At 46.0% G+C, this 13,769-nt stretch overlaps 1 long non-coding RNA gene across 2 annotated transcripts; it reads right to left on the bottom strand.

Annotated features, from left to right (window-relative positions):
* Nucleotides 1-8,578: 8,578 nt before the first annotated feature.
* On the bottom strand, nt 8,579-11,077 carry LOC130272749 (uncharacterized). Of its 2 annotated transcripts, none has more exons than XR_008843717.1 (3): nt 10,996-11,077; nt 10,786-10,887; nt 8,579-9,105 (listed from the first exon to the last, which is right to left on the bottom strand). It is a non-coding gene; the product is annotated as an uncharacterized LOC130272749 (long non-coding RNA). The 2 variants fall into 2 exon arrangements; XR_008843718.1 differs by having other exon boundaries at nt 10,742-10,887.
* Nucleotides 11,078-13,769: the final 2,692 nt, after the last annotated feature.

The raw sequence follows: 13,769 nt of genomic DNA on the forward strand, positions 1-13,769 counted from the left end.
CAAACTTTCGCGGCCCGGGAGTTTGAGGCTTGATTGTTGCGGACGGCGGTTGGTCTGTGCGAGCCGCTTGTGCGGGCCGCCGGGCCTATTTTAACGCAGGGGCCTGGAGCTGCCGCTCCATCCGCCCAACGTTAATCCGGCCCTGCTCTTATCTGGGGGAAGATGCTGCTCTGAATCCACAGCAACTACAGGGGTAAAAGCAGGTGGGGGGGGGCAGTCTAATCTAGGGGTACTACCTGCCTACTCAGGGTGTTAATCTGGGGATATTACCTGCCTACTGGGGGGAGGGGTTAATCTGGGGGTACTACCTGCCTACTGGGGGTGGGGGTTTATTTTGGGGTACTCCCATGATCTATTTATACCCAGGACTGTATCTATAACAAGGGGGCATCCTCTATGTCTAGAGGAAAGAAGGTTTCTACACCAGCACAGACAGGTAGTAAGACTGTAAGAGCTGTAAGACTGTAAGAGCAGTGAGACTGTGGAACTCTCGCTGCCTGAGGAGGTGGTCATGGTGAACTCTGTAAAAGAGTTCAAAAAGGGGTTGGATGCATCTTTGGAGAGTTATAACATCACCGATTATGTAAACTAGATTTATAGGGACAGTACGTTGATCCAGGGATCTATTCTGATGCCATATTTGGAGTCAGGAAGGAATTTTTACCTCTAGTATGAGGGATTTTGCCTTCCTCTGGATCAACTCAATTCGGTAGGGACTCATTAGGGTTATAGGTTGAACTTGATGGACTATGGTCTTTTTTCCACCATGAACTATGTTACTATGTTACCTGCCTACTGGGGGGGGGGGTAATCTGGGGGTACTACCTGCCTACTGTGAGGCGGGGGTTAATCTGGGGTACTACCTGCCTATTGGGGGGGTTAATATAGGGTACTACCTGCCTACTGGGGGGATCTAATCTAGAGGTACTACCTGCCTACTGGCGGGAGGGGTAATCTGGGGGTACTACCTGCCTACTGGGGGGGTTAATCTGGGGTTACTACCTGCCTACTAGCGGGGGGGGGGGTCTAATCTGGGGGTACTAACTGCTCACTGGGGGAGAGGGGGTTAATCTGGGGGTACTACCTGCCTACTGGGGGGCGTTAATCTAAGGGTACTCCCTGCCTACTGGGGGGGGGGGGTAATATGGGCGTACTACCTGCCTACTGGGGGGAGGAGGTTAATCTGGGAGTACTACCTGCCTACTGGGGGATCTAATCTGGGAGTACTGCCTGCCTACTGGGGAGGGTTAATCTGGGGGTACTATACTACCTGCCTACTGGGGGGGGGGTTAATCTGGGGGTACTACTTGTCTACTGGGGGGAGGGGATTCATCTGGGGGTACTACCTGCCTACTGGGGGGTCTATTCTGGGGGTACTACCTGCCTACTGGGGGGGGGGGTTAATCTGGGGGTACTACCTGCCTACTGGGCGGTCAAATCTGGGGGTACTTCCTGCCTACTAGGGGGGGTAATCTGGGGGTAGTACCTGCCTACTTGGGGGGAGGGTAATCTGGGGGTACTACCTGCCTACTGGGGGTGTGGGGTTAATCTGGGGGTGCTACCTGCCTACTGAGTGGGATCTAATCTGAGGGTACTATCTTCCTACTGGGTGTGGGAGGGGGTTATTTTGGGGGTACTACCTGCCTACTGGGGGTGGGGGGTTAATCTGGGGGTACTACCTGCCCACTGGGGGTTCTAATCAGGGGGTTACTACCTGCCTACTGTGGGGGGGGGGTAATCTGGGGGTACTACCTGCCTACTTGGGGGTCAAATCTGGGGGTACTACCTGCCTACTGGGGGGGGGTAATCTGGGGGTACTACCTGCCTACTGGGGAGGGGTTAACCTGGGGGTACTACCTGCCTACTGGGGGGTCTAATCTGGGGGTACTACCTGCCTACTGGGGGAGGTTAATCTGGGAGTACTACCTGCCTACTGGGGGTGGAGTTAATCTGGGGGTACTACCTGCCCACTGGGGGAGAGAGTTAATCTGGGGGTACTACCTGCCTACTGGGGGGAGGGGGTTAATTTAGGGGTAATACCTGCCTACTGGGTAGAGCGGGTTTAATCTGGGGGTACTACTTGCCCACTGGGGGGTCTAATCTGGGGGGGTACTACCTGCCTACTGCGGGGGGGGGGGTCTAATCTGGGGGGTACTACCTCCTTACTGGAGGGAGGGGGTTAATCTGGGGGTGCTACCTGCCTACTGAGTGGGATCTAATCTGGGGGTAATACATGCCTACTGGGGGGGGGGGGCTTGGGGGGGGGTAATCTGAGGGTAATATCTGCTTACTGGGGGGAGGGGTTAATCCTGGGGTACTACCTGCCTACTGGGGGTGGGGGGTCTAATCTGAGGGTACTATCTTCCTACTGGGTGTGGGAGGGGGTTATTTTGGGGGTACTACCTGCCTACTGGGGGTGGGGGGTTAATCTGGGGGTACTACCTGCCTACTGGGGGTTCTAATCTGGGGGTTACTACCTGCCTACTGTGGGGGGGGGGGGTAATCTGGGGGTACTACCTGCCTACTCGGGGGTCAAATCTGGGGGTACTACCTGCCTACTGGGGGGGGGGGGTAATTTGGGGGTACTACCTGCCTACTGGGGGGGGGTTAACCTGGGGGTACTACCTGCCTACTGGGGGGTTAATCTGGGGGTACTACCTGCCTACTGGGGGTCTAATCTGGGGGTACTACCTGCCTACTGGGGGAGGTTAATCTGGGAGTACTACCTGCCTACTGGGGGGGTTAATCTGGGGGTACTACCTGCCTACTGGGGGTGGAGTTAATCTGGGGGTACTACCTGCCCACTGGGGGAGGGAGTTAATCTGGGGGTACTACCTGCCTACTGGGGGGAGGGGGTTAATTTAGGGGTAATACCTGCCTACTGGGTAGAGCGGGTTTAATCTGGGGGTGCTACTTGCCCACTGGGGGGTCTAATCTGGGGGGTACTACCTGCCTACTGCGGGGGGGGTCTAATCTGGGGGGTACTACCTCCTTACTGGAGGGAGGGGGTTAATCTGGTGGTACTACCTGCCTATCGGGGGGTCTAATCTGGGGGGGGGGTCTAATCTGCGGGCACTACCTACCTACCCAGGGGGGTATAATCTGGGGGTACTACCTGCTTGCTGGAGGGGGTTAATCTAGGGGTTCTACCTGTCTACTGGGCGCGTCTAATCTGGGTGTACTACTTGCCTACTGAGGAGGGGGGTTAATCTGGGGGTACCACCTGTCTACTTGGGGGATCTAATCTGGGGGTACTACCTGTCTACTGGGGCATCTAACCTGGGGGTACTACCTGCCTACTGGGGGGGCTAATCTGGGGGTACTTCCTGCCTACTGGGGGGTACTACCTGCCTACTGGGGAGGAGGTTAATCTGGGGGTACTACCTGTATACTGGGGGGGGGTCTAATCTGGGGGTACTACCTGCCTACTAGAGGGGGTCTAATCTGGGGGTACTACCTGCCTATTGGGAGAGGGTTAATCTGAGCGTACTTCCTGCCTACTGGGGGGTACTACCTGCCTACTGGGGTGGGGGGATTAATCTATGTGTACTACCTGCCTACTGGGGGGGGGGTCTAATCTGGGGGTACTGGGGGAATGTGACAGCGATGGGGAAAATATGATGGGGGAGGGATGGGAAGGTGTAACAGGGGGGAATGTGACAGCGGGGGGAGGAGAATGTGACAGTGGGGGGAGGAGAATGTGACAGCGGGGGGAGGAGAATGTGACAGTGGGGGAGGAGAATGTGACAGCGGGGGAGAGAATGTGATGCAGGGGGGGAGAATGTGACGCGGGGGGGGAGGAGGAGAATGTGATGGGGGAATATCAATAGGGTGTATGGAAATGTAATGGGGAAGATGGGAAATGGGTGGTGGATATAAAATGGTTAGGATAGATGTGAAATGGGGAAAGATTGGGCATTAAATTGGAGGATTTGCCATTTGTTTATTATATCAAAATCACAATATTTAAGTCCATAATCACAATCGCACAGTTTCCCCATATTGTGCAGCCCTACTAGCTATGTACTTGGTTACCTAACCACCTACATCCTGTTTCCCAACCAGGGTGCAAAACTATGACTCCCAGCATGCCCGGACAGCCAGAGGCCATCTGGGCATGCTTGGAGCAGTAGTTTTGCAACAGCTGGAGGCACCATAGTTAGGGAACAATGACCTACCTACATATTTGGCAACCTGCTCTTTTACTGAGCGGGACACCAAGGGGGACATTATTACAGGCCTATAGATGGGGAGATTGTGTAGTGTTTAGGAGAGCACTGGAAAAACGCAGGGTCTAAGATGTTTGTCCTGCAGATGAAGAGAGATGACGTTTTGGCTGGAAGAAGACATCATGGCGGTCTGAGTCGGTCGGGGAAGAAAATAAAGAGGACGACGCTGATCAGAAAAGACTTCACCTGTGAGTTCCTTCATGTAGCTGTAATCACTTATATGGTATATACCCTGTGTACAGCTGGTACATACCTCTATATGGTCCTGTATATAATCACTTATATGGTATACACCCTGTGTACAGCTGGTACATACCTCTATATGGTCCTGTATATAATCACTTATATGGTATATATCCTGTGTATAGCTGGTATATACCTCTATATGGTCCTGTATATAATCACTTATATGGTATATATCCTGTGTACATCTGGTATTTACCTCTATATGGCCCTGTATATAATCATGTAGATGGTATATATACAGTGTACAGCTGGTATACACCTCTATATGGTCCTGTATATAATCACTTATATGGTATATACCCTGTGTACAGCTGGTATACACCTCTATATGGTCCTGTATATAATCACTTATATGGTATATATCCTGTGTACAGCTGGTATATACCTCTATATGGTCTTGTATATAATCACTTATATGGTATATATCCTGTGTACATCTGATATGATTCTCTATATGGTCCTGTAAATAATCACTTATATGTAACCAGAACGAAGACACAGCAAACTGCAGCGGTGTATGGGTGGACAAAGTGGCTAAAAGATTATGTTCAGCCATACATCACTGCAGTTTGCTTTGTCTTCGTTCTGGTTGGAAATTGCGTTATCCGGTGGTGGCACGCTGGTTGGACACTTGCAGACACACTGGGACTCTTGAGTGCTGACTCCTTACTTTGCTTTTAATCACTTATATGGTATATATCCTGTGTACAGCTAGTATATACCTCTACATGGTCCTGTATATAATCACTCATATGGTATATATCCTGTGTACAGCTGGTATATACCTCTATATGGTCCTGTATATAATCACATATATGGTATATATCCTGGGTACAGCTAGTATGTACTTCTATATGGTCCTGTATATAATCACTTATATGGTATATATCCTGTGTACAGCTAGTATATACCTCTATATGGTCCTGTATATAATCACTTATATGGTATATATCCTGTGTAAAGCTGGTATATACCTCTATATGGCCCTGTATATAATCACTTATATGGTATATATCCTGTGTACAGCTGGTATATACCTCTATATGGTCCTGTATATAATCACTTATATGGTATATATCCTGTGTACAGCTAGTATATACCTCTATATGGCCCTGTATATAATCATTTATATGGTATATATACAGTGTACAGCTGGTATATACCTCTATATGGTCCTGTATATAATCACTTATATGGTATATATCCTGGGTACAGCTAGTATATACCTCTATATGGTCCTGTATATAATCACTTATATGGTATATATCCAGTGTACAGCTAGTATATACCTCTATATGGTCCTGTATATAATCACTTATATGGTATATATCCTGTGTACAGCTAGTATATACCTCTATATGGTCCTGTATATAATCACCTATATGGTATATATCATGTGTACAGCTGGTATATGCCTCTATATGGTCCTGTATATAATCACTTATATGGTATATATCCAGTGTACAGCTAGTATATACCTCTATATGGTCCTGTATATAATCCCCTTTTTGGCTCCGCCTTCTCACGGCCACACCCATGACCGATGTGGGCTGCTTAGTGTAAAATGCCCGGACCTATTTTCGGTCCCAGTCCAGTCCTGTTATCAAATCTATAATAAGCAAATCCTGTTTATTATTTATCATTAGAATTAGGTTATGCATATATATTTGTTCATTTTCATTTCCTATTATTTGCAATATTCATTTGTATCGTCACCATATTCCGTGGCGCTGTTGAGTACAATCCCTAGTATTTTTTCTCAGTGGATATATATATATATATATATATATATATATATCTTGCTTTGTATTATTATAGCATTTTATTCATACATTTCCCTTGAATAAATGACAGTGGTCGGCGCAGTTATGTGTCAGCTTTATGCACAGTGTTTAGACCCGGCGCAGATAAATCTTCTGGTGTTGATTCTTCCCAGATCTGGGGAAACAGAATTTCAATAATTATATTTTTCTTCACAATTGACTGTTCCCTCCGTTCGTGTTATTCATCATTTAATCCTCGTCGCCTGTCCAGACCATACAGCTGTCTTTGCCAAGGCGGCTCCCCCCCCCCCCGTGATTGGTTTCACAGTATGCACATACATGTGATATGCAAATGACATATGCTAATGAGGAGAGGTAACAATAGCACATTCATGACCTATTCACCAGAGTGCGCACATTTTACACACTGAAAACGGCTCAAATAAATACAAATATCTCCAGCTTTGGAAATTTTATTTGTTACATTTTATTTTTTTACAAAGATGAAAAGAAAATGCAATGTCTTCTAATGATGATGTAATATGTTAGAAAGCTGAGATGTATTTTCTGGGAAATTTTTCCTTCACAGCTGCCCATAAAAAATTGTATGGTCAGGCAATCATAAAAATCTTTGTACAGTATAAAGATTTTGGAAACACATTCTTAAAGGGGTACTCTGCCCCTAGACATGTTATCCCCTATCCAAAAGATAGGGGATAACATGTCTGATCGTGGGCATTCAGTGCTCGTGACGTCACGCCATTCCCCTCCATCCATGTCTATGGGGGTGTGACAGATAGTACACAGACATCACGCTTCCTCCCATAGATATAATTAGAGGGGGCATGGTGGTTGTGTTCGCCTGAGTACCCGTTTAAAGACCCCATGGTACTTATCTACTATCCAGAATAAAGAGTGGATGTACAGAGCATCTCTTTTACAGAGATACCCTTGTAATACTTCATTTCCCCTGAGGGGGAGCTTTAGGAAAATATGTCAGGCTCCCCCTAGTGGGCACATGTAATATGCAGGATTTCCTGATTTAAAAAAAAAATAAAATTACTTTTAGAGGTGGAGTGATCATTTGCATATTTAAAACTGCATATTTTCGTATTTTTCATATTTTTGTGTATAGGTGGGGGATTAATTTAAATAGGCAAATGAGACACTGGTCTTGGTTAATCCCACCCTTAAAGGGGTACTCCAGAGGAAAAAAAATAATATTTTCAAATCATCTGGTGCCAGAAAGTTCTACAGATTTGTAAATTACTTCTATTTAAAAATCTTAATTCTTCCAGTATGCTCCAAGTGAAGTTGTGTAGTTCTTTCTAGTCTGACCACAGTGCTCCCTGCTGACACCTCTGTCCATGTCAGCAACTGTCCAGAGTAGGAGCAAATCCCCACAGCAAACCTCTTCTGTTCTGGACAGTTTCTGACATGGACAGAGGTGTTAGCTGAGAGCACTGGAGTCAGACTGGAAATAACTATGCAACTTCTTGTGGAGCATACAGCAGCTAATAAGTACTGGAAGGATTAAGATTGCTAAATAGAAGTAATTTACAAATCTTTTTTGACTTTCTGTCATCAGTTGATCTGCAAACTTTTTTTTCCCTATGAAATACCTCTTAGGGTCTTTTCACACGTAAAGTATCAAGCGCATATTTGATGCACAGGATTTAAAGTTGTATTCAGTCATTTAGTTTACAATGAAATCTGCAGCATCAAATCCTGAGCATCAAATCCTGTGCATCAAATATTCACAGGATACTGTACGCGTGAATACACCATCAAGGCACGTTCACACGTGTATATTTTCTGCTGCAGATCTGCTTCTGCAGATTTTGCTACCCATTGAGGTCAATGGGCAGCAAAATCTGCAGATGCAGATATACAGCAGAAAATACACATGTGAACGTACTCCTAGGCTTCTTTCACACAGCCGTTAGGACACAGCAGTGGGATGGCCGTCGGGGGAAATAGCGGGAGAAAAATTACTGCTTGTGACGTCTTTTTCTTCCACTATTCCAGTCAAAAAATAACGGTGCCCGGCTGCCTCCATAATAGTAAATGCGAGCTGCCGGGACCCGTTGTTGCCCGTTGCTCCCTGTCACAAAAACGGCCGTTAAAGTCATGCACAAAAGTTAAAGTCACACACTGGCCCTATCATATATATGTGGAATGTCAGGCTAAGATGGGGTGTGGTAGTACATGTGTAGTGGGGCAGTGACAACTTACAGATCGTGACGCTAGGGTAGTGTTGACCTCCATGTTCCAAAGGTAGTAGTTTCCTGGGCCAAGCACTGGGGTAATAATGACCACAAATGCAGGGTTATGGAAACCACAAATTTTTACTCAAGAACTTGCAGCATTACAGGAACGGTTCAACCAGTAGTGCAAAGTTCACAGAAGTTTGCTGCAGGGATCATAGTTGCTTCAGGGTACTGTGTGACTTGTAGTCCTGTTCTTGTTTGCTTAATATTGTTTAGACTGCTCTGGATTTGGGTTGCCTAACTGATAGGAGACTTGGGTGCTTACAGACACTGACTTTACTCTTCACCTGGCATTCCTGCAGTAGAGCTTACTGCCGGACTGGACCTATTTGGACTGGAGTTGCTCAACGATTTCTATCTCCTGCTTTCCTTTTGGGGGCTGACTTTCCTAAACTTGATTTGGACAGTACAAGGTCTGGTCAGCTGGATCCTAGGAAGATTGCTATCACTCTGGAAAAGAATTGTAGCTGCAACTGGATCTTCTTAACCCTGTCCTCATGTGGTGAGGAAAAGGTCCATTTCAGAGGAGACTTGGGTGAGGGCAGGGCAGCAGCTCTGGTTGGTATGAAGCAAACATGTGTTCCCCCTAGCATCCGCCTGCACAGAAAGGTTAACTGCTTTAGAGCAAAGTAGCATAAAAGTGCATAGACAATGTAATGCAAGGCAATAAGTAATACATTTACACAAGAGTAGTGGGCCCGGAGCAAACTGGTTTTGTGACATCCACCTGACGGGACAAGAAGACAGGTGTGTATAGCACCAGGACACCACATAAAAAGGATAGCCTTATGCCTATCCCTATCTTATATGAAGGATAGCCTAATACCTATTCCTATCTTATATGAAGGATAGCCTTACGCCTATCCCTATCTTATATGAAGGATAGCCTTATACCTACCCCTATCTTATATGAAGGATAGCCTTATACCTATTCCTATCTTATATGAAGGATAGCCTTATGCCTATTCCTATCTTATATGAAGGATAGTCTTATACCTATTCCTATCTTATATGAAGGATAGCCTTATACCTATTCCTATCTTATATGAAGGATAGCCGTATCCCTATTCCTATCGTATATGAAGGATAGCCTTATACCTATTCCTATCTTATATGAAGGATAGCCTTATGCCTATTCCATGCATTATTATACTCATTCACTGAATTTGTAGCTGCCACTTCTGCAGGAAGGCTATTCCATGCATCCACTACTCTCTCAGTAAAGTAATACTTCCTGATGTTGAACTTTTTCCCCTCTAATTTAAAACCATCAGAAATGTCTGAAAACCCCATACCTGCTACATAAGCTAAAACAGGTAAGCACAAGGCATACACAAGAACTGCTACATTATTCTCTAATAGTAGCCTATGCTGCGCTATACAAACAAACAAACAAAAATTCCCAGAGTGCTTTTTTAACTTAAAAGGGGCATGGCTTAGAGTAAAGGATATAGGGGGAGATTTATCAATACCTGTCCAGAATAAAAGTTGCTGAGTTGCCCATAGTAACCAATCAGATTGATTCTTTCATTTTTCAGAGGCCTGTTAAAAAGTGAAAGAAGTGATCTGATTGGTTGCTATCAGCAACTCAGCAGATTTTCCTCTGGACAGGTTTTGATAAATCTTTCCCATAGTTTATCAGAATGCAACAATGTGCACCAAAATTGCAACAAAGGCTGTTCGGGTATGCTGGGAGTTGTTTTGCAACAGCTGAAGGCACGTTAGTTCGGAAGCACTGCTATAGATGGTAACCAGTTTAGCCAAGTCCTTCTCCTGAATAATAATGGACTCAAAGATCCAGCATAAGACAAGGCAGTTTGGAACTATCATTGGTGCAAATCACTTGTTAAAAAGGTGCATTTTTTATGGGATATTTGTAATTTACCTATTAGACCTTACTAATAATATAATGATATATATGATATAAACATCAAAGATCATAGGGGGAGATCAAAACCTGTGAAGAGGTCTCTTTAAAAATGAAAGAAGCAAGCTGATTGGTTGCCATGGGCAACTGCACTACTTTTCCTCTGCACAGTTATTGATAAATCTCACCCATAATGCACTTAAATGTGGACGTACACATGTTTTCTATAGATCAGTGGTTCCCAACCTTTTTTTTGGCTCAGGGCACGCCTCGGTAACCCTTTTTTATCATAGGGCACCCGACCATATAATTTTCGATGCACAGCAAAAAATGGCTAAAAGGAAGTAATGCACAATACCTATATACCTGTTAGCTATGTAAATTACAGTGTTGCTACATGCAGGACTCACAGATGACGACTTCTCTGATCAGAGTTGTTCACTTTCCCTTTTCTTCTCCTGGCTCAGGGCATCATGACTATTTTTCCAGCCACAACTCTTTACCATCAGAACCTGCAACAGAAACGTTTATTAGGCTATGTACTTTTTTTCCCCCCCACAAATACCTCTAGGCTCCCCCCACACACACACACACACACAATGGGGGAGATTTATCAAAACCTGTCCAGAGGAAAAGTTGCCAAGTTGCCAATAGTAACCAATCAGATCGCTTCTTTAATTTTTAACAAGGCCCCTGCAAACTGAAAGAAGCGATCTGATTGGTTGCTATTGGCAACTGGGCAACTTTTCCTCTGGACAGGTTTTGATAAATCTCCCCCAATGCCCCTAGCCTCCCCCCACACATAATAAAATGTGTCGAGCTTTCAACAAAAGTCTCCAACCTCCCCTAAATATCTCCAGCCTCTTCCAAATACCTCAATCCTTCCCCCACACACAATGCCTCCAGCCTCCCCAACATACAATGCCTCCAGCCACCCCTCCTTCACAAAATACCTCCAGCCTCCCCCACACACGTACAATGCCTGCCCCAATTGTCTCCAACCTCCCCTAAATATCTCCAGCCTCTCCCAAATGCCTCCAGCCTGGTACCCAGGGGTGGTGGGGCACCCTGGTTAGGATTCATTGATATTGTGATGACTGGTTCTGCCAGAACCCGTAGTGCCAGACTGGTTCTGCTCTGGGCGTGGTTCAACTTGCTGAGCCAATTAGAATCCTCCTGCTAGCAGCACAGGGATATATATGGAAGCCTTTCCCATTCATGCCTTGCCTGTAAAAAGTTCTTGTGACCTAGCTAGCTATCTCTATGCTTATATTGTTTGTTCTAGTTCTGTGACTCTTTGGCTCGGCTTTTGACTACCCTTTGGCTCTCTGTTACCGTTCTCCGTTCAGTCCTGATTTTGACTTGGCTCACAGACATTGGCCCACATTTATCATTGTAGGTGTAAGTGAAGCATTTTTTTTTTACACCTGTGCTGGTAATGTGTAGGAGAACCAAATTTATTAAATGTTCACAGAGCATTTGATAAATTTTGTGCAGGTCACATTTTCTGAAATACTTTAAAAAGCTGCGCCAGGTCTGGGATGGTGTAGTTTTAGAGACTTTTCAGTGGCTTTTTACAAAAAGGCGCAGTTCATAAATCCCTTCTATATCATGAGTATTTCCAAAATCAGTGGATTGCAACTCAAAATCAGTGGATTGCAACTCAAAATCAGCAGAAATGTGTAAATAAAAAGGCGCAAAAAAGGCGCAAATAAACCCTGCTTGTGCCTTTTTGTGCCTTTTGTAGACACAAAAAACAGTATAAAGACAATGATAAATGTCGGCCATTGTATTTAGTGTGTGTGTGTTTAGTTTTTTCTGTTTTGTGTGCCTCCAGCTGTTCCCAACCTTGTCAGTTTTTGTAGTTTATTGTTTTGACTTGTGACTGTCCCTCACTTATTTAGGAAGGGACCGTCACCATGGTTGTGGACCTGCTGTCTAGGGCAGGTACGCAATTAGGCAGGGAAAGAGGGAGTGGGCGAGATCAGGGCTGCACTCTGTTACTGCCCCGACGTGACATTTTCATAGGACAATATTACTGCACCTGTTTTTTGTTAGTCATGGAACCCATGACAAATGTCTCAATCCACTGTCAATTACGGGGCTGTCACCCCCCTCCCATAGGCTTGCATTGAGGGGGCGGAGCGTGACATCACACGGGGCGGAGCAGTGATGTCACAATGCTCCGTCTCTGTGATCCACAGTAATCAGACCCGGAGTGAACATGCTCCAGGGTCTGATCATAACGGGGTGCGGCAAGCAAGATCACGATCCCCAGCGGCGGGATCCCCAGCGGCGGGACCCCCGCGATCAGGCATCTTATCCACTATCCTTTGGATAGGGGATAAGATGTCTAAGCGCCGGAGTACCCCTTTAAGGCAGTGTTTCCCAACCAGGGTGCCTCCAGCTGTTGCAAAACTACAACTCCCAGCATAAAGGCTGTCTGGGGGCACCCTGGTTGGGAAACACTGCCTTAAGGGGTTAATGATAAATAAACAAGCAGTGTGTCCACATGTTGTGTGCCCAGTGGGGTCACTTTCCCTCCTCCAGTGTCCACAGGTCACATTACCAGAACAATTTTTTTTGAAAAATCGCGGCAAAAATGCCACAGTTTTCTCCCAAAATTTTCTTGTAATGCGACCTATTGGCAACCTGTGGACACTGGAGGAGGGAAAGTGACCCCATTGCGCTGCTACTTCACACCGCCCAGCCCCCGGTTATACTGCTAGTCATGGGGGAGAGAGGCAGGACAAAGTGACATTATTCACCCTCACTCTGTATTCCTGGGAGGCCTGTCAGCTCTCGGCCCCTTCCTCTTTCTGTGCTGGGGGCGGAGTAATCAATCAGGTGCTCTTCATCCCTGCACTGCTGCCTGTCTCTCCTAATGATATGCAGAGCAGGAGCAGCTCAGGGATATTTACATAGAAAATAACATCAGGGAAAGTAGCGCTTGTCTGACTGGGGATCTGGAACAAGTGTCCTGGATCCTCAGCAGCTGCAACGGGCCCTTTACCAGGCCGGGCCCTCAGACTATGTCCGAATGGACCGGCCGGTCAGTCCGCCCCTGACTGTCCATCACTTATATAACGAAGGGACCGACACCATGGTTGTCGACCCGCTGTCTAGGGCAGATACGCAGAAGGAGTGGGCATGATCAGGGCTGCACTCTATCTCTTCCTGACATGACAGATATAGATGGAGGATGGACCCTCAGATCCTGGCTTGGTAATTAATGAATAGTAAATGGGGTGTGGATCTATGGTTCGGTGTTTGATCAGTGACTTTAATAATTTGTAAACTAATCCCGGCACCATTAAGCATAGATCACATACAGACATCCCTATAAGCCCCACACCCACCCGCACTCTAATAACCAACATCCAGTTTGGAGCTG

The sequence above is a fragment of the Hyla sarda genome, chromosome 5 (genome assembly GCF_029499605.1).
Source record: "Hyla sarda isolate aHylSar1 chromosome 5, aHylSar1.hap1, whole genome shotgun sequence".
NCBI classification, from domain to species: domain Eukaryota; kingdom Metazoa; phylum Chordata; class Amphibia; order Anura; family Hylidae; genus Hyla; species Hyla sarda.